This window comes from Bombus huntii, chromosome 4, assembly GCF_024542735.1.
Source record: "Bombus huntii isolate Logan2020A chromosome 4, iyBomHunt1.1, whole genome shotgun sequence".
Taxonomy (NCBI): domain Eukaryota; kingdom Metazoa; phylum Arthropoda; class Insecta; order Hymenoptera; family Apidae; genus Bombus; species Bombus huntii.
In genome coordinates, this window is record NC_066241.1 from 5,386,012 (window position 1) to 5,408,404 (window position 22,393).

At 41.2% G+C, this 22,393-nt stretch overlaps 1 protein-coding gene across 1 annotated transcript in view; it reads left to right on the forward strand.

Moving 5' to 3' along the window:
• The first annotated feature begins 1,298 nt into the window (after window positions 1-1,298).
• The window catches only part of LOC126865050 (ras-related protein Rap-2a), a 28,886-nt gene continuing 7,791 nt past the window's right edge, over window positions 1,299-22,393 (forward strand). The window contains exon 1 of the mRNA XM_050617113.1: window positions 1,299-1,663. The gene's annotated coding sequence lies outside the window, so the exon portion shown is untranslated. The remainder of the gene's footprint in view (window positions 1,664-22,393) is intronic.

Below are 22,393 nucleotides of genomic sequence, written 5' to 3' on the forward strand. Positions count from 1 at the left end.
GCTGCGTGCGAACGAGCGAAACACGAGTTGAATTTCATTCGTGCCGCGACTGCAGGCGCTCACCTTAACTTCCATCGGTGTATAAACGACAAAAAAATCTATCGGTTTATAGATAATCTTTGAATTTATTATTTAGAGGCTGGACATGAGAGACGGGTTCATGTCGAGCAACGTAGATTAGACGAGTTCCCCGGGGTATGGAATATCTCGAAGAAAGCTAGAAAGTCGATACGTTTTGGTATCTCGATTTTTCGATAAACGATACCGTTTATTTGCAAATGACGGTAATATTTGGTTTGGCCTTAAATTCAGGATAAACACCGTACCTCCGACGATCAGGATTTCTTTCGAGACGTTACGTTCCAAAGATCGAATCGTAATTTAAAAATTCGGAACGCGTATTTTTATTGAATGATGTTATTTGATAGCGAAATATGAAAAGGTTTTCATGGATGCATGGGTGTCACTGGATATACATACGCATATATCGTCAAAGGGGAAAAAGAAGAGAAGAGAAACCAGGGCATGTTTATGTTTTAAAGCAAATGATACAACGTTGTAGTATTACGTTAACTAACAGTTGAAAACCGTGTGCTACGTGTGTACAGAAAAATTAAAAGCGACCGTAATAATAATCTAAATAATTAGCGAATCGTTGACAAAATAAAGATTAATGAAACAACCGGAAAGATGAAATAATGAAACATCCAGAATTATCATTTATCAAATATCAGGATAAAGGTCTTTGTCGGAAATATCAAGAGTAACAAACGTAGCTCCGTTACGTACCTTACAAATTATTCAACGACTTAAACACACGTATTTCGTCAAATATTCCCATAGTTCACCTTCGATTCGCGCGTCTCCACACACGGTATAATCTTTGCCAAATATGTAATCCACGCAACGACCGCAAGTGTGATCGTTAAGTTTCCAGTAAATATTCTCCAAACACAGAATGAACGGTGGTAATTACCGTCAGCACGGAGAAACGCCAACTGTTCGCTCGTAGATTGGTCCACAGGTTATTCCGACTGGTGTCCTTCCAAACAAGAGAGCGGAAGCATTGACCCTACTACCTCAGGTGCAGCATCAGGTGCTCTAGCGCTTGGTAGGGAGTCAGGTACACGGGGAGGGAAAAGGTAGAGAGAGGGAGCAAGAGAGAGAGAGAGAGAGAGACGAGTAGAAGCGGATGGCTACGAAGCGACACAAGCAGCTAGCACGGCTGCAGTCTAAAATACGCTGGGTATTCGGTGGGGGTGTGCAGGTGGAAGAGAAGGTCGGAAGGTTACAAGAGCGCAGACGCCGACTGAAAGCATCGAGGATAGTACCCGGCACGGTGCCGAAGTACCGGACAGAGCTAGCTCGTCCGCAACGCTGTGTTCGTCTAGCAACGAGTCGGTCCACCTAGGACACGATCCACGTTCACCTGCTTCCTTCGACCGAACCTATCGAACGCATCATCGCCCGCTCGAACGTTCTTCCTGAACTCGTTGCGAGCAACCCATCCACCCGGCCGAATCAAATCACTGCACCGTCGAACACGAGTTACCGGTGGATCAACCGAAAGGGGCCGCTTTCCCGCGCTCCGTATCTACACTCGGTTTTCACCTGTTAACCGAGCCATCGCGCTCTTCTTCTTTTCTCAGAAGCTTGCGTCCAGGTAAGTTCTTCGTACGGTGAATTTTCATAGAGATTTTCGAAGGTGATTGTCGCGTTCGTGGAAGATAAGGAATAACACGCGGATCGTGTTCGATTAAGGTTTGAAACGAATTTTCAAAGGGGTTGGAAATGGGGGAGGGTGCGTGACCTGACACGCGGAAGATTCGTAAGGTACATACCTATGTTTCGGATTGCTTATCGTCGGAATTTTAAACGCGATTTTACATCAAAATACCTATAGATTAAAATATTAGTTCAAATATATCGTTCAAGTACTTAAAAAATATTTGTTTTGCGAAGTATCAGCGTTGAATCGAAAAGGGGTTGCAAACATTCGAAAGTTTCGTCATGATTTCAATAGCATCGCTCTACGGGCTCCTTTAATAGTCTTTCCGCTGAAACGAGGTTCTCCGATTCATCGCATCGCTCGACAAACTACGTACATCAATGTACCCGCATAGGCGTCAGTGAAAACAGCCGGTGCTTTGACCGGCTGGTCTGTGCTGGGAACATTCTCAAACTCCTCTGGGCAACATGTGAATTACCTAGGCCTCGTGGAATATTAAATCGCAACCATTGTGTTTGCCCAGAAACTCTAACGAATCTTAATGAAACTTCCATAGACCTCGCAACGTCAGGTTCTGGCAACAGGGAAACGAAAATTCTCCTATAAAACTGTTATTCGCGAAACATTTTCATAAAACAGTGGCTCGTTGATTCGATTACTTTCGTATTAGGAGCAACTGCTAGACAAGTTGGAGAACAGCTACGTGTATCTGATGCGATATTAACGCTGTCGCATCCGATATTGTGGATCATGCATTCTCGTTACGTCACTTGACGCGATGTAACCTCTAATCTTCCTACGCAGATTTTCACAGATACACCTGCGTATTGAAACGACGTGGTTGAGACAACCTGAATTTCGATTAAAACCTAATGAAAGTTTCCCGTATCGAAGTACATATCTTTCCGCTCGAAGGCGGATTTCCATCAACGGTTGGTTATCTCATCAGCGCTTCAATTTCGGTTCGTTCTTTTCATTGCAACGCTCTCGATTCATTCTCCCGAAATAACGAGAACGATAAAGGAGAGCTTGTCGCTTCTGTGTATCAAGGAACGAAATTAATGTAAGACGGCAAAGTCGGTAAACATCCCATTGGTCCCTCGAAAACTCTATTTACAGATACAGCTTCCATCGCGATAAGGTGCGAGCGCGAGACACTATGCTTTCTAGTTGCTTTAATAACGATCCGATTTCCATTTATTGCCTACAAAGCGGCTGTAAATTTCATCGTTATTAAACCCATTGCACACGTAGTCTGCCTGAAGAACTCCTTTGAGTTTTCTCTTGATCGTAGTCTTGATTAAAATCTCAGCTTTCCGAAAGTAATTTGCCTATTAAACGTGAGTTTGTAGTTCGTACTTTGCATTCCCCTTCTCCTGAAACGACACGGAGAAACACATACGAATCTCGATACAACGTAGCAGGTTATCGGCATATCCCACGTCGATGTTTCCTTGTTCCCCTTCGGCTTTATCTGTGCAACTGTTCCGTCAGGTGTCGGAAATGGCGCGGTAGATTGCGCCATTTACCAAAGTCCTTTCAGACCGCGACTCCAACAGAATCCCCGCGAACGCACGCGTGCCACTTTTAACGACACGTATTTCGCCCATCGTTGTTCGATCTCATACAATAGATTCACGAGCATCCTCGTTTCATTTTGAATGATAGATGTGCAAGCAACGGGAATATTTATGGGCGAGAACCGTATTTTAGGTCAGGTTTCATATCAATCGAAGTTCTCTAGAAAAATGATTCACATTTACGGGTTCTTTAAAAGCAATTTCCATTTTACCATGACAAGATCAATTGTCGTTTTTTACCAACGTTTTGGGTTTCAGACTGATTTCGTTGTTCCATAAACATGGCATTGAACAATGATCGCGAAAGAATGGCGATCTCAAAATGTGATTTTGTCAAAAAGTGGAACATGCGGGAAACATGTCATGTGTTGCTATAAACTTTCGCGCGAAAACATTGACAGAAGGTAGAAATGTACTTTTCTTTATTAAATCCATTACTTAGCTTCTTTTACGACCGCTCCATCTTACAACGTCTCATGAAATCATATTATTCTCGAAAAAGGTTTTACAAAATTTTCTTAGACATCCAAGAAAGCTATTTTGATTATAAATTACGTACGTCCAAATAAGCAGAAAATGTTTAGGAATTTCTACCTGTTGTTCCTGGACAATGTACATTTCTTCCCGGATAAAATTGCACGGCGAAACAATATAAACTCTGCGCCCGAGAGCAGTCGCCTAACATGCAAATTCGCTGGATAATTCCAAACTCACGTTTGCAAAAAGAGAATTGCCCGCGGAAAATAGCTGTAAGAGCTATAAATAAAATTAAATTTAGAATCTGGGTAGTTGTTTTCAGCGAACTCGACGATCGAGAGCGTCGTATTTTGTTTGTTTTGTTTCCCAAAGTGTGGCTCGTGATCGCGATAGAACGTGATAATTAACTGTCAGGAAGTTTGGCAGAATATCGAAACTGTCTATTCGTTCCAAGTCTGAAAACACGACCGAAAAATCCATGGAAAGTTTTCGTACAATCATCGTGACGACTATTATCGCCTGGCCGGAACTCGAAACAAGTTTCTCGAGGACGACGAACACGGTGGATACGAGATAATACGTTTCACGGGTTTCTTGTTCTAATTATGTTTTTTCTACGACACTTTGAAGCTTTCCTGCGAATGGTAGCAACACGATTTCACGGTGTCTATGGTTAACGTTCTTTCCACCAAAATTAACGTATTCGCTGATCTGCGACTTTCATCAAGTAACTTTCATTTATCATATTTGATCACACACTCCGCCGGTCACAGGTATTGCCACATTCGCTAGTTGCATTTAATGGGAAATTCTGAAAAAACTTTACCTTATTTAGAATCTACGGATTTGAACAACAGGGATGAGTGAATTGACAAATTTATAGTAAAACAGTCGGAAGACAAAAGCAGTAGAAACTATTCAATTTGTACCGAATATCAAGAAATGGCAAACGTTTTTGACCAGCAGGATATGTGTTCGATATGAAATACTTTGGAACTTTCTGATTCGCTTTGACCCATGTCATTACCATAGACATAAGCGAAAAATGCCAGCTCGGATCCACAGCGAATAGAATTAAAGATCGCACAGTGTTAAATAACGAAAATTTCGCTCCCATTGTTTTATAAAAGCTCGTTCTAATTTTGTTCTATTTCCAGCATCTCTCGCGATATATTCAGTGTGTGACTGGAATAACGTTGTTCGTTTTTATTCGCCGCAAATTAATTAGTTGGCGGTTTAACGTTCGTCTACGCATTGTGTTCCTACTTATGCGCTCAACTACTCGGTGTCTCTCTTTGTCCGCGGTGGTGGTTTCGAGTAGATTTTACCCCATTCTCTGTTTCCCGTAACGATGCCTGGACTGAATAACTCCAGGCTATAGGTCCCAAGGCCTAGCTAGAGGCAAGAGGTCTCGTGTCACGAGCCGCAAACCGCGAAAGAGCACGCGCGAGAACGTGTCGAATACGCTTTCCTCGCTCCCAACTGCATCCTTCGCAAGTGTAATTCACCATTGCTGTGCAACCGTGTCGACAGTTGACCTGCATCATATTTAACTGCAACTTCACAGTTCATACAGAGTGTCCAAATTAAGTGATTTAATTTGAAGATACGCACCGTGGAAGATACCGTAGAAAGTTTCTCTGTCCACGTCCTAAGTGTCGCATAAAACATTTTGAAATTACATTAGCGTAATAAGACAAGACTGCCATGATTAAATCGGTGTTTGAAACTAATCTGATATTTACTGCAAATATATATTTTATAAAATTGTTATACTTGTTATACTTGTACATAGTCGTTATACTGAACGTCTTGCGAGTTTTATATACATTGTTAGACTTGTTTCAAACTTTGCCAATATAATCATGATGGCCAGGCTTGGTAACAATATTAATGAAATTTCGGAATGTTTCGGATAATACACACAATACATTTATGGAGGATGTCCAAAGTTGTTGAATATTTTTGCATTTCATTGAATATTGAGCATGTATGCATTGTAAATTTAGAACTCGAAATTACTTCGCGAGTGTAATATAAATTTCCCGAAATAAAGTATTTAATTTAGACATACGTGTTGGTCTTATTGTCAGAGATCTAAATTGTAAATTATATGTTCAAAGGAGATTACATGTGATTCGTGCGACAGATTGAAGCTTTGATTATGACACCATGATGCGTCATTGTGCATTTCGGTGTCACTACTTTGATATTCAATTATTCAACGTAGGTATAGGAATTACGTGATACGTAATCTTTCAGGATAAGCGCATTAATTGGATCGAGCTAACCGGTGATATATTCATAGCTTTTCGCGAGACATCTGTTGCATCCGAGTGAAGCGACGATGTCCTATAATGATCGCGGCAAATTGTAACGAGGTTAGATTTTGGTTCAGGTAACATCATTCTGGTACATAGCTCATTCCAGCTGATATTACACAATGATCGTTTCGGCAAATTGCATTTGCTGCAAGGCAAGGTGACAAACGATAAAGGTTCGAGCATTGGTCAATAACTGGCCGTGTAAATTAAACGCGTAAGCGACGACAACGCACGCGAATATCTCATTTATACGATTATATAATATTCTTTATTATAACACACAATGTCAGCATATTGTACAGGGTGGTTGGTAGCTGGTGGTACAAGCGGAAAGGGGATGATTCTACGCGAAAAAAGAAGTGGAAAATATAGGATAAAAATTTTTCGTTCGAGGCTTTGTTTTCGAGAAAACCGACTTTGAATTTTCGCTCGGTACGCGTGCACTTTATCGCGTCTCCTTATAACGGATCTCACTGTAGATCGTTGTCTCGATAGAAAAATTAAAAAAAAAAAAAGAAAATTAAAAATCACCCCCTTTTCGCTTGTACCACCAGTTACCAACCACCCTGTATATGGTATGATTTTGATTTATGATCATGTAATATTCTTACGTTCAAAAACCCATAAACATAAATCTACGAATATTTCGATTTGAGCACTGCGAAGGATCTAATTGCATTCACCCTTTGCATGCTCGTGCGCCATTAAGAACGAGCAACTCTATTAACGTCTGTATATCTTTATATTTAGCAAGAGTTCTATACCTTCCCAAAGGTCTTGGATAAGTTTGCACCCTTCATTTATCACCGGGGAATCTGTTAAATTATTTATCGCAGCAACTTCTTTTATATAACTTCGTGAAAAGAACTACCGTGGATTTAAATAAGAACACCTCAAGATCTTAAGATCTGAACAGAAAAAACCGAACATCTTTTCCACTAACTTACGACTTCTAGCACTTTAAACTCCGTACACATTCTCTTACTATTTCTAAGGTACTATGAAAAGAGAGGTAATTAGTTTCGCGCCAGGCAAACCGCATTCTACTCGACTGCGACCCGAAACGTGGTTAAACAATAACAACAGTATGCAATTCGAATTCGTGGAATATTGTTCGCAACAGTAACGATTAATTGCGATTCGGTCGCATCAATCGGGAACAATAAGTCCGTGAAACACGGTTCGTTGAGGACGCTGTCGTCGGGAAACAGTTGTGAGAGCGACTCGGCAAGGACAGCGAGCGGACGCCTTTCTAACCATAAACCCACAGGATGTACGTGCACGACCAATTAACGTTGCACGCTAGACGCAACGAAACGAGGGATGAGGGGACCACTATCGATAATAATGTTTAACTTCGTGCACTCTGCGCGCGGACACTGCTATCGATTGCACGGAGCAACATGACGACGAAAAGATAGGACTTGGGAGGAGATAGAAGGCCATACAGATCGATTTACCTCTGATCTCTGTGGGCGTGAAAAGAGTTTCATGATCTTATGAGACTTATTGAAATACGAAATGTGGTTTCTTTATTTGGTATAATCATCCACGACTATTACAGTTAGTTAACATTTATGCACTCGTAAGTTGTTAAAATCATACGACCGGTCGTCCCATTTCATTATAATTCAGAATGTTTCGTTGCATATGATTCTATTAAGCCACTAAACGGGGGAAAGGAGTTACATAGCTGGTCATTTATATTGTAAATCTTTTGAAAATAATGATTTCTTTGTTCAGCGATTTCTTCTTCTTCTTTTTCAGATGTTCTTTCATTTCTATTAAAAATAAATTCTCTATATCACATTTACGTTTGCAAAGACTGGAAAACGGATTTAATCGAAATTCCTTTGTCTCTATGAATTTTTTGAAAGAAGAAACGATGTTAATTCACCTGGAACCGGTTTAAAAGACCGAATTACAAATTGAGAATTAGAATGTTGCCTCGGTATAGCGGATCGAGTTTTACTTTGGATCGCGGATTAGGTACCGCTCGAGAAAATTTACTTAGGATCGGTATACGGTTTATCAATCGATTCCTGTGTACTTTACGAAAGAAAAGTAGTTGAGAAGGATGGTTCGCCACCAAAACCAACGAATTTTGGCCGACTGAGAAATTAGATTTTCGTTGAATGGATAACATTTTGGTCGGTGAATACTCGCAGAAATTTACTTAGGACGGGCGCGGCGATTCAGCGAATGCATAAAATATACGAACTAAGTAAGGGGTTTCGCGTTAAGAAGAATAATGTCTTTCTCCCTTTGCTCGTCGCATGTTAGAGCGATACCGTCGCGTTAGAGAAATAATTATGGTACGATGGTTGCGGCAGATATCTAATTTCTCCTGCGGTTAGCCACGGATGTGACTAGTATTTCGCCAACTAAGCAGTAGATATATCACCTATTCGTGTAGCCTAATACATATAGAGGAACGAATTTCGATGTCGAATATTTTCAATTTCCACGAAAATATCACGTATTTTTACAAACGACGAAGTTCGAAATTTTTTGCAGCGTAGGAAGAATAGAGAGTCAAATATTTTGAAAGAAGTAAAAATATGGATTTTCAGTAGAATCGCGTTGAAAACTTGCCGTCGGATATTCGGAAATTGAAATCGCGTTTGTCGGATAATTCTCCCACCTTTCAGTTTTCATATCCTCGCTTCGCACTCTTGCATCGTTGCTTTCGAGCCGCTTCGAAAAAGATTGATCTGTCTCGCGGTTCTCGATTCTGTCTCCTTTGAACATCGATTCGCCCGGTTTGCCTGCTTCTCTACAACTTCAACCGGATAGATAGCGTGCTCCGCATCGGAAATTTCGCTGTTTCAAGATTGCAGATTCATCAGGAATACGTTATAAGGTTCGCGGCTTCGTTCCCCGTAGCTCTTGCATTTATCTGGTTCAGCTATTCGATTCGCATTATCCTCCTCTAGCCAGCTGCAGTTCGCCCCGACTTGCTCCTACAATCCGCTTTGATCCGCTAGAGCTCGCGTATACCCGCTCCAACTATCTTCTACTCGCGTGATTCCGCTCTGAGTAACTTCGTAACGACGCGAGCCGTGAATCGAAAGAAATCGCGTAAGAACTTGTACTTGAGGACAGCGTTGCTCTAAACGAGGCAATTTGATAGAACGAGAAGGCAAGAAAACCAACTGAGATGAACTCTGGTTGAGACAGGAAGCTGGTGTTTCGTGCGACGCGATAATAATTGCTCGATAATCGCGCCACTTTTTCCAACCATGTATCTCTAGTTTAATTATAGCACCGCCGGAGACACAAGATTAATTTCGCGCCGCGCACCTTCTATTATTACAGCGAGTGTTGCGTGATCCACTTTCGCGCCGCAGACTTTGTAACAACTTATAAGCGAGGTTCATCGGTAACAATTTTTTTAATTGAAACTTGCGTCGATCTATCCCGAGAGTACGCAACTTGTTAGAAGTATAAATCAATCGTATCTCTACCTTACAATTCACTGGGTGACACGAAATGGCAACGCAATTTTCCAACTTCTTTCTTTTCTGGGTGTATGATCTTCATTCTCGGAGGTTCATAAATACGGGTCCAAGCAATTAAGTAACTACGTTCTTCGAATAGGGACGATGATTAAACCGAGGATGCCATTTTTTCTTTTTCTTTTTCTTTTTTTTTTATAACATTCTTAATCCGTGCGGTTAAATCTCTCAAAATATCCGGTTAATCGCGTCATACGTTATAGGCAGGAGGAAAAAATTCCACAACGATATGACGAATTAACGATTTAACGATTTAATTACCAGACAGTTTGTGTTTAATTAACGCGCGAGCTGATAAATCATTCGTGCACGAACATCGACGAAAAAAATAAATGTGCAAAAAATCATTCGGCATAATGGAACAATAGATTCTATTTCCACGTAGAAAGATACGGCGTAAAATGCCCGACTGTTTTCACGCGACGTTAGCGACGTTCCATAACGCTACGACGAAATTCAAACCGGAAATTCGCTCAATGAGAAATCGCTTTTGAATCAACGCGACAGCGAACGATTTGTCGTGCGGCAGCTGTTGAAACTTTGTCAGTGAAGAATGATCGCGTTATACGGATTCTCGCCTTTTTTCATTTCCTAGCCGTTTAATCTTTCAACACAGAACAACAACAAGATGAAGACTCTTTAAACGTAGTTTTATAAGCATTCGTGGAAATGGTCATGGAAATGGTCACGTCGATTTAAAGAATCGAGTGCCAAACATCGAAACATTTTTAGATTCGTTTTTGATTACGCAGTTTTTCTAAGAAAACCGCCTGAAGAAACGGCTAATCAACAGGTAATTAACCTGGAAAGCTTCTCTATCGTAGCTTTACAATCGGTAAAATACGACCACGAGGCGCAAAAACATAGCGCAAGTTCCACGACGTTGCGAAGTTTCGGAAACATCAGGCAGCGGTTTGCGTCCCGCGAGAAGCTCTTACGTCGATTGCTCGAGGAACTCGTCCGTGAATACGTCGATTTTTGAATTTACGACGGGCTTTGCGACGCCTTCTTCTCTTAGCATCGCGAATTATTCGGCCAATGGAACGATATAATGAACGATAATCGGGAAAATACTTTTGACGCACCTTCCAATTATTCTTCGATCCAACTTCAGACGTAGAGAAGACACATTGGTCAAATTTTCGTTGCCATTTTGGGACCAATCACGTTAACCTTGTGAATAGGCTTTTCGCGATACAACTAATTCAAAAGATCCAACGAAGAAACAGGATTTAGAATCTTGTAATCGTTTTTATTCGATTTTGGAGAGGAGAGATTTGTGTTTGTTTAACTTTTTGTGTAAATGCTATCTTTTTTACCGTTCCGAGGTATACACATACAGATACTAGTATTTTACTAGCGTGAAGCATACGTACTATACAAGTAATACTATTTTTTAGTACAACTGTTGTTTTTCCTAGCATGGCAATTATCTGCTCGTTTTAGCTGTAGGCGAAGTTTTGGATCAAAAGTACATATTTGTGCCTGCTGATATAAACTGTAACGTAGTGTCATAGAGCGTTACAAGATCTTGTTAGCGGGAAATATTTCACGCCACACTACGTTAGGATTAAATGTTTCTTAATATCGTGAAATAACTGGCTGGACGTTTGCTACGTATTCGTCTCTTTTTTACGGTTCTCGTATCCGAGGCTTACTGTTTCGCGCGATGAATGGCTGCATCGTGATAAACCGGGCGTCTATCGGCTGGGATTAATAACTCTTTGATGACGTATAACTGGATACACAGATATCGATAAGTAGGGAAAATTCGATTTTACCCGGCTTCCAAAGAAACGTTTAATATCTGGTGAAGATGGGTTGATAGTCGGATTAAAATTTCATTTTCACCCGCGAATGGGGCAGGGAAAGGTTAACAGATTGTATCGAATATATAAGAATCGATAACGCGTGCTGTAATATGCTGCCCAGATAAATAACGTTGTTCTGGTTCATGCTTTCAACGCGTATATTCATTGAGCAAAGTACAATTTACAATTTCGCGGTATTAAACCGCGAAAATTTGAATGGATATGGTGCCCCGTTGTATTTACATTCTCGTTGTAAGCCTGCTTTAAGTTTTAAACAACCAAGTACACGTGTTCCTGGCGAATGAACATTGGAATTTGAATTACTTTCGACTCGATAGCGCGTAAGCTTCAGCGGCAGAATCAATTTATATAGTTTCCCAAGATTCCATCCGATTTAAACGAGCGATAATGTAGCGGAAAGTACAATGCCACGATGGTGCGCTAGAAGGTAAACTCTCCTACATGTAAATCGTTAAACCTCTAAGAAGACTCTCTAAATGAGAAGAACGTCCGCGATTCGAAGAAACTGTAACGGAGATTTCTCTCCTTCTGAAAAAATAAAATCATATTAAACGGCGGGTCTTAATAGGAAAATTTGGTACACGAAGTACTTGGCTGGAAGTAAACCACTAAAACGAAACTCCGTGAATTTCCCACCGTTCCACATGCCGAAGTTTGAATTACTTATCCTAGCAATTTATTACTCTGGCAATTTGCAAATTAACGCGACACGTATTTAATACGTTGTTGATTATGTTCGCTTTATTTTCACTCGATGAATATTACATTAATGCGATAAATAATTGCACGATTCAGTAATCACTTTAACACGTTATTATATTTGAAAATATCTCTCCGATTTTTGCCAATCTTACGAGTTATTATTTGCCTCTCGAATGTTTAATCGATAATAACATTACTGGCCTAACTAAACATAATTCGCCAAACGCGCCACAATTTGAACACATAAACGAAATTACACGGGGACATCATCGTTTAATACAAAATCGATCAGACATCCCCGCAGAAGATGACAAACTGTACTATACAAATTGCGTTCGTTGTACGCAATCTCATCCCGATCAGTAAACGCTTCAATCTCCGATCGCGCAAATGCACGTCGAAATCCACTGAAATCTTTAATCGAAACCGATATTATTTCCGCCAAATTCTCCGTCAACTCGTAGCGCTACACTCCACAATCGACTATCAATACGAATTAAAAAAAAAAAAAAAAAAAAAGAGAAAGCGATCTACGTTCAGTTTAATGCCCGTTTAGGAATTAATCCCACGGAACAAGTGCGTTAAACGGATTGTTTCCACATGACTAAAAAATCAATTTTTTATGAAAGCTTTTCAATTATAACCCGTATGAATGATCGCGCGATAACTCGTGCAAATTATTTTTTAACAAACTTTCAACTCGGTCGATTTTTGTATGAAATATTATTCACGGCTGATGAATCTTGTTCTCGCGAACTGCGATCGTTTGTCTGGAATATCGATGAGGGATGTTTATCATGACGTAACAGTGAACGAAATTTTTCTGCTTATTCGTCAGACTTTTCGAGAGAATACGTCGTTGAATAAATTCCGCGTGGCAAGAGAAAAAGACATCCTACGGGTAAGGAATTTACAGACGCTAAGCGAAGAATAGAACGTTCGACGATTTCTCTCGTACAATGGATTTCGCGTGTCGCAGAAAATTGCACGGTTTATCTTCCTCCGTACATTCTGTCCACCCAAACGAACCCACCGGTCGATCTTCATCGAACTTTAAAAAGATATTCTCGCCACGGTGCTTTCACCGCCTCATTTGTATTTGTAGCCCACTCTCTATCTTCGATCGTGGTTTATTTCCTCTCTGACATTGTTTCACCACAAAATACCGACTATAACGCGGCAATTTTTCTCCGGTTCCTTCGTCATCCTATTTTCGAAGCTACTTTGCCATGTTTTGAGTCGATATCAGAAAACTGGCGAGCGATATTCGAAAAAGTTATAAAGTAATATCGTTGGCTTCCGACAACTAATTTCATTGCAAAGTTCTTGACTCGATGAAATCGTTAAAACTACAGAACAATGTTTAAAGTGTAAACGATACAAATTCGTAAACGTGAGTTCCGAGGATTTTCGTGTCACGGTCGAACTTCACATTCGACTCACGATCTCTTCATTGTTTACTCTCGAAAGCGGATTTTGTCGCGAGAAATCGTTTGCCCCGGTCGCATCCCGCCTCTATTCCACTGGAATATTGCTGTCCCAACTCACGATTCGGTTTGCATTTCCGTACTTCTTTCGTTGACCCCGATTCTTCGTATTCGACGTAACGCCTCTGCGCATCAAGACCAAGACACGGTCTCCGCGAACCAAACGAACGTGGAAATTGAAATCGATCGGATTTGTGTGCGAGAGTCGAACGCACGGGACCGATCAGAACCCGGCACTGGCGCCGTGGAGAAATGAATTATGGAAAGTAGACATTAAGATTCATGTTATCGCGAGAACTTGTACTCAAGCTGCACAAGGGAATTAAAGTTTGCTTCATTGTTAATCGAAGCAAGCGGATATTAAAAGTCGTGGGAAGAAAAATTGAATAGAATCTGAGACGCGTCTTTGCGAAATTACTTTTTTTACTGTATTATTAAATTACCTAATAATGTCGCCAACGCTATCTGATAAAGAGAAAATAATTTTATCAAATCTGTAGACTTTCTCACGATGAAACTCGTAAATGAAATCGATTATTCTTCGACGAAGCCTTTTCGAATACGAGCTGGAAAAATAGAAGAGTAAAATTCAGAATCAAAATTGAAACAAGCACGTATTTTGTAATAAACGTTACGGTTAATGTCGAGAAAAATATCACGAATTCCGCTCGACTACGTGTAATTGTCCTCGTGAGTGGACAGCTCGTCATCGTTATAATTGTAACCCTTCGTGGAAGCGACGCGTATATTACGATACTGTTTCGTAGTTTCACAGGTCGATACCCTTTAACGAGCGGTTGGCGCCGTGTTTTTTTAATGAGATACGATTTTTTCCCCGACTTATCACAAGGAAAGAGGCCATAGTCGATGTAAAGAGACGCTCGACTAACCCCATAATGATATTTGAAATTTATGCGTCGTTGCGAGCTGCTTCACCACTTATCGAGCATCGCGTCGCCTGCGTTATCGCGGCTTAACCCAAATACGCGGTAACAAGTGTCACGTGCGTTCTCCTGTGTCTACATTGGAACACAGATGCGACATATTGTTTAACAAACGTTCGTCTCTACCGCGAGCCACGTGTTTCTACCTCGTGAAACAATTTTCCTGATGTAAGTATCGAACGTCATGGGATGGAGACTTTTGGAATTACGTGGACAAACTCGAGGGAATCGAAAGGATCTAGGCAGAGGAGAAATGGCTGGGATTCTAGCCTGCTTTTTTCCCTCTGTAATTTAATCAATGTTATTGGCAGACCTAGAATTTCGAGTGGTCGACATCAGTCGGTCGGATTTCGATTCTTGTATCTGAACGAAAGATCAGCTGGAATAAAATCGAGTCGAGGAATTCTCGAATTCTCGTTTTATGCTCTGAAACGTTTCAAAGGAAATGCTTAGTATCGGATTAAAACGAGAACAAGCAGTTCTTTCTTATTTTACTCAAACTTAAATCGGGCCGAAAATGATGGAAAGAAGACAGCGGGATTAAACAATACAGACAAAAGTTCCTTTTTAAGACAGAAAGTTGTATAAAAGAAAGAAAACTTTGTGCGGAATAATCGATGCTTTTAAATTCAGTTCAAAGAAGATTACACATGAGCGCAAGAATCTCGAGATAAATCACGAACTCGAGATAAGAGACACTTTTCTATTTCACTTAACATGAATATAAAAGTTCCTCGAGATCGTTGCGGAAGATACAAATGGAAGATTTGGCAAAACTAGGCGATGCAAGCTCACGAGAGAGCGATTCAAGCGGGCGTTCAAGCGTATTACGAGGCCAATAGTCTAGTCTAGGTATACCGATGGAGCGACAGTGGTATTAAGAGAATCTTCGCGATTAGAATGAGAACTACTGACCTCTTTGAAACTCTCGAAGATCGGGATTAGTTTATATCCAAGTGCCTGCTTTACAAATCCTCTGCTTATCTGTGCCGATGCACTTCTAGGATTTTACCAAATTAATCGGTAATCAAAGAACCCATATTCATGTTATATTTATACGTTAACCTTTAGTATATTTTAAGATGCTATATGTAAACGACAGAATAAAATAATAGCAAATGACAGAGTAAATGTCAGATATATATTTTTAGCAATTTTTCTATGCATCTTGTTATTAAATAGTTCTAACCTATGAGAACGAACGTAGAGAAAGATCAGTTATAAAAATGTTTGCAAACAAGTAGAGAAGTTCCGCATCATCTCCGAGCGATACGTTTCTATGCACAACTGTTTTCAATGATTAGATAATAAATTTAGATCGTATCGTAATAGATTAATAAAACTATTTAGACAATATCTATATTTAAAGATAGACCAAAGGGCTAGGTACATTGTCAGTTACCGTTTGTTATTTTCCTTCCCAGAGACTATGCGTATACCATTAAATGTCAAGAGATAAAAGTAGAAACTGTAGGACTCATAACGTGACGAATAAGGTCGAAGATTTCTGGTAGAATTTCCATTAGACTCGGCAGGAACATTCGTGAGATAAAAATATTATACCAAGAAGACTTCCACCTTAGTATACAAAGAGTTAATTGCGATGTCTGGCGATAGGAAGCGAGGAAAACATCAATTTGAACCAATTTCGCCAATCTCACGTATTCGTAAGTTTGTGTATTTCAATACCACGAATCAACACAGTACGAGAACCTATCAAAAGCTCATCTTCAAGGGTTACGAAGAGAAAACGAATTTCTTCTTTATGTCCCTACTTGTTCTAACAATCTTTCGTTTCTTCGAAACTGTCTTACGGGACGGGAGGGAACGTCGAATCACTCGAGGAGAAACCCTTTCTATGGGCGTTGATGGGAAAGAACAGTATTTACCATCGCGTCGAATCTCGTGACAGAATCTACGTTTCTCCTAGAATCGAGAAAACATGTCGTTTCTGCTATTTGTCAGTGCCAAGCGGGAGATGAATTTTTGGTGGTTCGATTTATCCATCGGGTTAACGCTTATAAATCGCAATGTTCTGAAAGGAACGTTCCTGCACAATGGTGCGAGCAGAGATTTCGTTTTGGAGATAATTCCTGATAAGAAATCGATCTTGATGACGTACGAGAATGTCTTTTTGAAACATTAAACTCTGTTTTGAAACGATAAAGAAGTTAGCAAAAAGGAATAAGAGGGCAGTGTATCGATGCTCGAGAAGAAGAAGAAGCGACTCATCCATCAATCAGAAGTAACATATTTATCAATCTCCCTCGAAACATATGTCACTCGTCCAAAAAGTAGTTTTAAACCATCGTCGACGTCATTAGCATCGAACTGAGATGGCTTGCTTCAGCATCGACTAACTAAACAGGCCAACGAAACTAGAGCAATTGCTTTCCATCTCGTTAGAATACTTCCAGAATATGCAAGAAGCACGCGCAGATCTGGCTACGATCCTCGATACAATCCACAGCCCGAATCTCATGACAAACGTCGCGTTGTAAATTGCCGTCGCCGCTCGTAAACGCAACGATCACCAATAAACGCAACGGGACGATGATGCTCGTACCGAGAAAGCCTCGTAATTCATCGCGAATATCCTCGCTGTCGAAGAAGCGTCTCCTCAATGGCGAAGAGGAAGTACCGTTCGTACCATTAATGTTGAGTTCGACGACGCGGGGACGAGGGACGGCGGCGGCGTCAGCGACACCAAAACATCGACCAAAACCAGAGTAACGCCCTGAACGTCCCAGTTGGACCGAGTTCAGTCAAAGGCAATAGTAAATTTCTTGCATGTCAAGATTGTAGAGGAAGACGTCTAGAGAGAGAAAGAGAGAAGGAAGGAGTACCAAGTATGTTTAGTGCTCCCAAAATGTCTCCGCTATCGAACAAACGCACACATACATACATTCGTGTAGTCAACAGCGTGACTCACATTCACGTTTGTTTACTTACGAGCATACACCGATCGCTGTTGAGAAAATTGTGCGAGCAATGACGCGACGCGACCGCACATTTGTAAAGGTGTGGTCGACACACGCGTATCGCTCTGGCCACGTTTATATAAGTCGTGCGTGTATTTTATTCAACATCGCACGAAACAAGGCCACAGGAAAGGACGAAGAGGCTTTCTCGAAGAGAGGAGTTACTTTTGTTAAGGGACTGTAATGGTATCTATAAAGCTGAACCTCGTTGAGAAATGGGAACGATAAACGCAACAACTTTCCTTGACGCGTATTCCGGAAGACGACGTTGACTAAAATAGTAGCCATCGTACGTACGACCCGTAGTCAACAACCTCGTTGTCTTCGCGGAGAATGCTCCATTAATATCGCGGTTGTCCGGTACATTAAGGTCAACGAAAAGCAACGTGTCGTGGCTTTCGGAAGCTGGCCAACGGTTGGCAACGAACGCGCATAACTCATACACGATCTGGCCGGTTTCTCTCGAAACGTCCACCCTTCGTACGCGCACGGCAAGTGTTCTGGATGATCACTGACGGCGAATGACGAGTGAATTTTGTTACCGAAGTTGACTGGATCGCGTAGAATGAAACACGAGCGACCGGTCAGGTTTCGATGCGTCGTTACGTGTACTCGAATACCGCCATATCATCGCGTCATACGGATACGTAGTACGTAGAGAGGGAGAGAGAAAGAGGGTGTGTGTACGCGCGCGGTGGAATCTAGTATTGGACGATAATCAGCCAACTATGTGTGTGGATGTAGAATGGTTGTGAGGCGGTGAATGCGTGCACGAGGAAAGTGGAGCAACGACCGGGAAGTCAGTCGGAACTAGCCGGCTCCATGCTGTCGGGTTTCGTCGTATTGCACCGATCCAGTTCAGACGAGTTGGAGTAAGGGCGGTGAGTACGACGTCGCCAATGTCGACGAGCAAGAGGGGCGCGATTCCCTTTCGGTTTTGCTAGCTTTTTCCCCATAGACACGACTTTGGCGTCCCGTCGAGTCAGAAACTCTAGGCACACGCCCCCTTCTTTCTTTATTTCTTTCTCTTTCTCCTCTCCTTTGCTCGCTCTATTTCTCGCTCTGTTTCTCCTTTACCGTCTTTCCTTATTTCGGCCCTCGACGAGCTCATTCTCTCTTCACTCTTCGACATCGCGTTACCAATATAAGAATATGTCACCGTAAGGATCGTCTCGCTTCCTCCACGAGTTACTTTCGAACGAATGCTTGAATTGAACGCCGTCGGACGTGGAATAAGCTAGCCAAGTCAGCACGAGGAAAATATCGTTCGAGGAAACGCGCACCCGATGCCTTGACGGATCTTGTTATTCTTCGACCCCACGTGGTTCAACTTGTAATTTCACCGCCCTTGCTCTTCCTCTCTGTGTTTTTCCTCGCACACGCTGTGATTAATCGAACCGACCTCTCCGTATCCTCGTGAATATTCGTTTCCAGTCCTTCGCACAGAATAATTTATAGCCTTGTTATATAACGTTATGAATGATAATAAACTTTCAAAAATCATACTCTTCTACATTTCTCTAGATGCACGTTGCGCGATAATGGGTTTCCAGATAACAGCCATTTCGAATATTTTCATCAGTTTTCTTAATCAAATACTCAATTGGTTTCGTATGGTCAACGATAGTTTGTCAAAACACGTATCCACTGCAACCACAGACTAACATTCCTGAGTGTGCAAAACTGCTCGAAGACAATCGTTCGAGTATCGATTATCGTGTAGCTTCACGGGAAGAGTCTTAGCTAGCCGATAAGTTGTCGCAAATTTGTTGCCATTATTCCGTAATGTCCAATTCACGAGGTCGAGCAAGGTTGGTGAAGATATTTTCCGCCAGAGCTGCCGGGCCATTTATACCGTGTTTACGTGTGTCTGCGATCAGTAAATACCTTTATGACGGTAAATGGCGTGGGATTTTTAGACGGTCCTGTGAACGGCCAAACCTTTTTACGTTACATACAAATTTCCACTCAAGCGTTAACACACTCTAAACAAGGGATTCTATAGGCGTCGTACTCTCTTCGCTTCATATCTCGATCATTGTAAGAGGAAACGCGTTTGATTTGCAGTTTACGCTTTCCCTCGTTAATATTCATTGGATAAAACGTCGCGTCGTCGTGATGGAATCGTTTTAACTCGGATAATAAACGCGAAGTACGAGGTTCGAGAGAATCTTCTCGCGAGAAGTAGTCATCGATATAGTTATAATCAGAATGCTTATTCTTATGCTACGAATATGTTATGAATATGCATGCGGAGCGTCGCAATTTTCTTAATTAAAAGGTCACTCGCTCGACTGAGAAGCAATTTGGTATAATGGGGAGCATTTTCATTTCTTGACAAAAAGTTGGTAATGAGGCCTTACTTCTTAGAAACCTTGGATCATCAGGAATTTCTTAAGACCTTTGTGGTCGCAGCGAAAATGTTAAAGAGTTCGTAATTAGAACCATCGCCGAGAAAAGGAAGTCACCGACTTCAACGTCGTTCGGACTGAACGAAAACAAATGAGATTCGAACGATAATTACAGCTGACTGTAATTATAATCGTCAGAATTCGATGTAATCTCGACAATAAAACACGAAATATGTAGTCGTGAGAAATTTCCAGAAAGATCGTTCTTCTTTTTCCTCCTTTAATTACTCTTACTGTTTGATGGAAGTTAACCTTCTCGAGAAAAAGTTTAAAAGGTCTGAAAGTTTAGTTCACTTGGGGAAATACTTTCCAGGAACGTGTGCTAAATGAAAGATAAATCGGTCCTGGGAATTAACCTGTACAGATCGGTACGAACCCTGAAGCGGAATTGAAATTACTCGTATGATTCGACAACGGAAAGCCCTTGGTTGCTCTCATGAACCGACGCGGGGACCCTACGTCGTAAATCACACGCAGCGAGAGGAAAAACCATAGAATAGAATCCACGTGGAAGAATCGATGTTTGTCGAACCGTTCCATGGAACGTTCCCTTTCGAAACTTCTTTCTAAAGTACAGCCGTCTTCGAACTATCTTAACGCTCGACCCGCCATTTACTCTTCTTGAAATACAATTTCAACGACTTCCAGCACTTTATTCTTCCCTACGTTTCGGACGATTTGATATACCAAATTCGAATCTGAAAAAATTCGAGAATTCATTTGACGCGTCACGCGAAAATATTCTCGAGTTTTCTCCGAGCGTAAAGGCAAACTTTTTCATCTTGTAGTTACAAAAACGAGAGTATGATAAAAAAAAACTCTTCAAGTCCAGAGAAAAATAGTATTCGCTACGTGTAGGAAAAAGTCCTTAAAAAAATACAAGTTGGAAGATTATCATTTGGAAGATTTTAGTAGAAGGTTCAAGAGAAAATATAAGTAAAATATCGTTAGAACACCGGCAGAAATTTCTGAAAGAATTCGAGAAACGAAACATTCTTCGTAACTTTGAAAATATTAACTTTTTAATTAATATGCGCTATGAATTTTCTTCCTCCGTTTGATAAATCTATCTGTCTATCTATCTTTAAAATTCTCAGCTCATTTATCTCACTGTCGTATATAATGTTTGAAACTAAATCTACCCATATAGGGAGAATATCCGTGTTCTAACGAGGAAAGTCAATCCGACGCAGAGATACACATGTAGTCGAGGGGTTATCCGCGTTGCAAGTCGGATTCAACGTAAAGTCAACGTTAAATCGACACGACGTTCTTTATCGGAAAACAGTCAAGTGACTTTTTCAGCGACCCGTTAACGCTGGCATTAACGCAGTCATTGAATTTAATTAATGTCACAGCAGCGACGCGTCATGCCATGACGACGCATGTCAATTTGATCGTTGCACGCCGCCCAAATCCTCCGCTTTTTGTTCCTAGCTGTGGCCCTCTCCCCTCTTTTACTCGATTCTGTACTAAAATGTATCGCGAAGGTCGACGAAACAACGGCGTTTAAGGTCTGTTCCGCTTATCCGCCATCATCGACTCGTTGGACAAATATATTTGCTCGGACGTGTTTGTCGAAAAAAACACGGAGTTAGAGTGTCAGATAAAAGGAGAAATGCGTCCGTCAAATTGGAAATAAATCGTTGAGGACTTTATCGCGACGTGGTATGCCACTTGATAAACCGACACATCTACCCGCATCATTTTTCTAGTTAATCTGAATATCGATCCGAAACGTATTACCCGCTTCCGCATAATTTTAGATTTTCGAACGATACCCGCACCGAATTGCGTCGTCGTTTCGATCGTCACTGTATTTCATCGATAAATTAAAATCGGGTCTCGTGCAAACTGGCTCGGGACTCCTACCATGCTCTTTCCGTGCATCTAAGGCGAGGATTATGGTTGCAAATGGAAGAAAACAGAAGTCTAAGAGATACGAGAGCCTGAATCTACTTAGCTCGGATTATTTCGAAAAGCCGGGGATTTCGAGATGCATTTGATTACGCGAACAACGACGTAACGCTATCAGTCCGGATACTTCACGTTCGCGTGACTTATTTCTACTTTCTGTTCGTTCAATTTCCCAGCTGTACGAAAGGATTCGTTCGTCTCCGGAAGGACAGTTACAATCCTATCGAAAAACAGTATTTTAATTCCACGACGAGGACGTTGGATTCGAGTAAGAATGTCGAGGGGTGAAATATTCGGCCAAACGGAAATGAAACGGTTTTAAGTATCGTTTATCATGCGCGTTTCGTGCTAACGTTCTAAAGATTCGTAGAACCATAACTGCTACCTTCCCTCGAGAGGGATATCGTTTCTCTACAGTTAAACAACAAATCGCAACGCGTATATTTGCGTTACCGATAGCCGCGGTTCTTAATTAATTAAACAGATTTTGA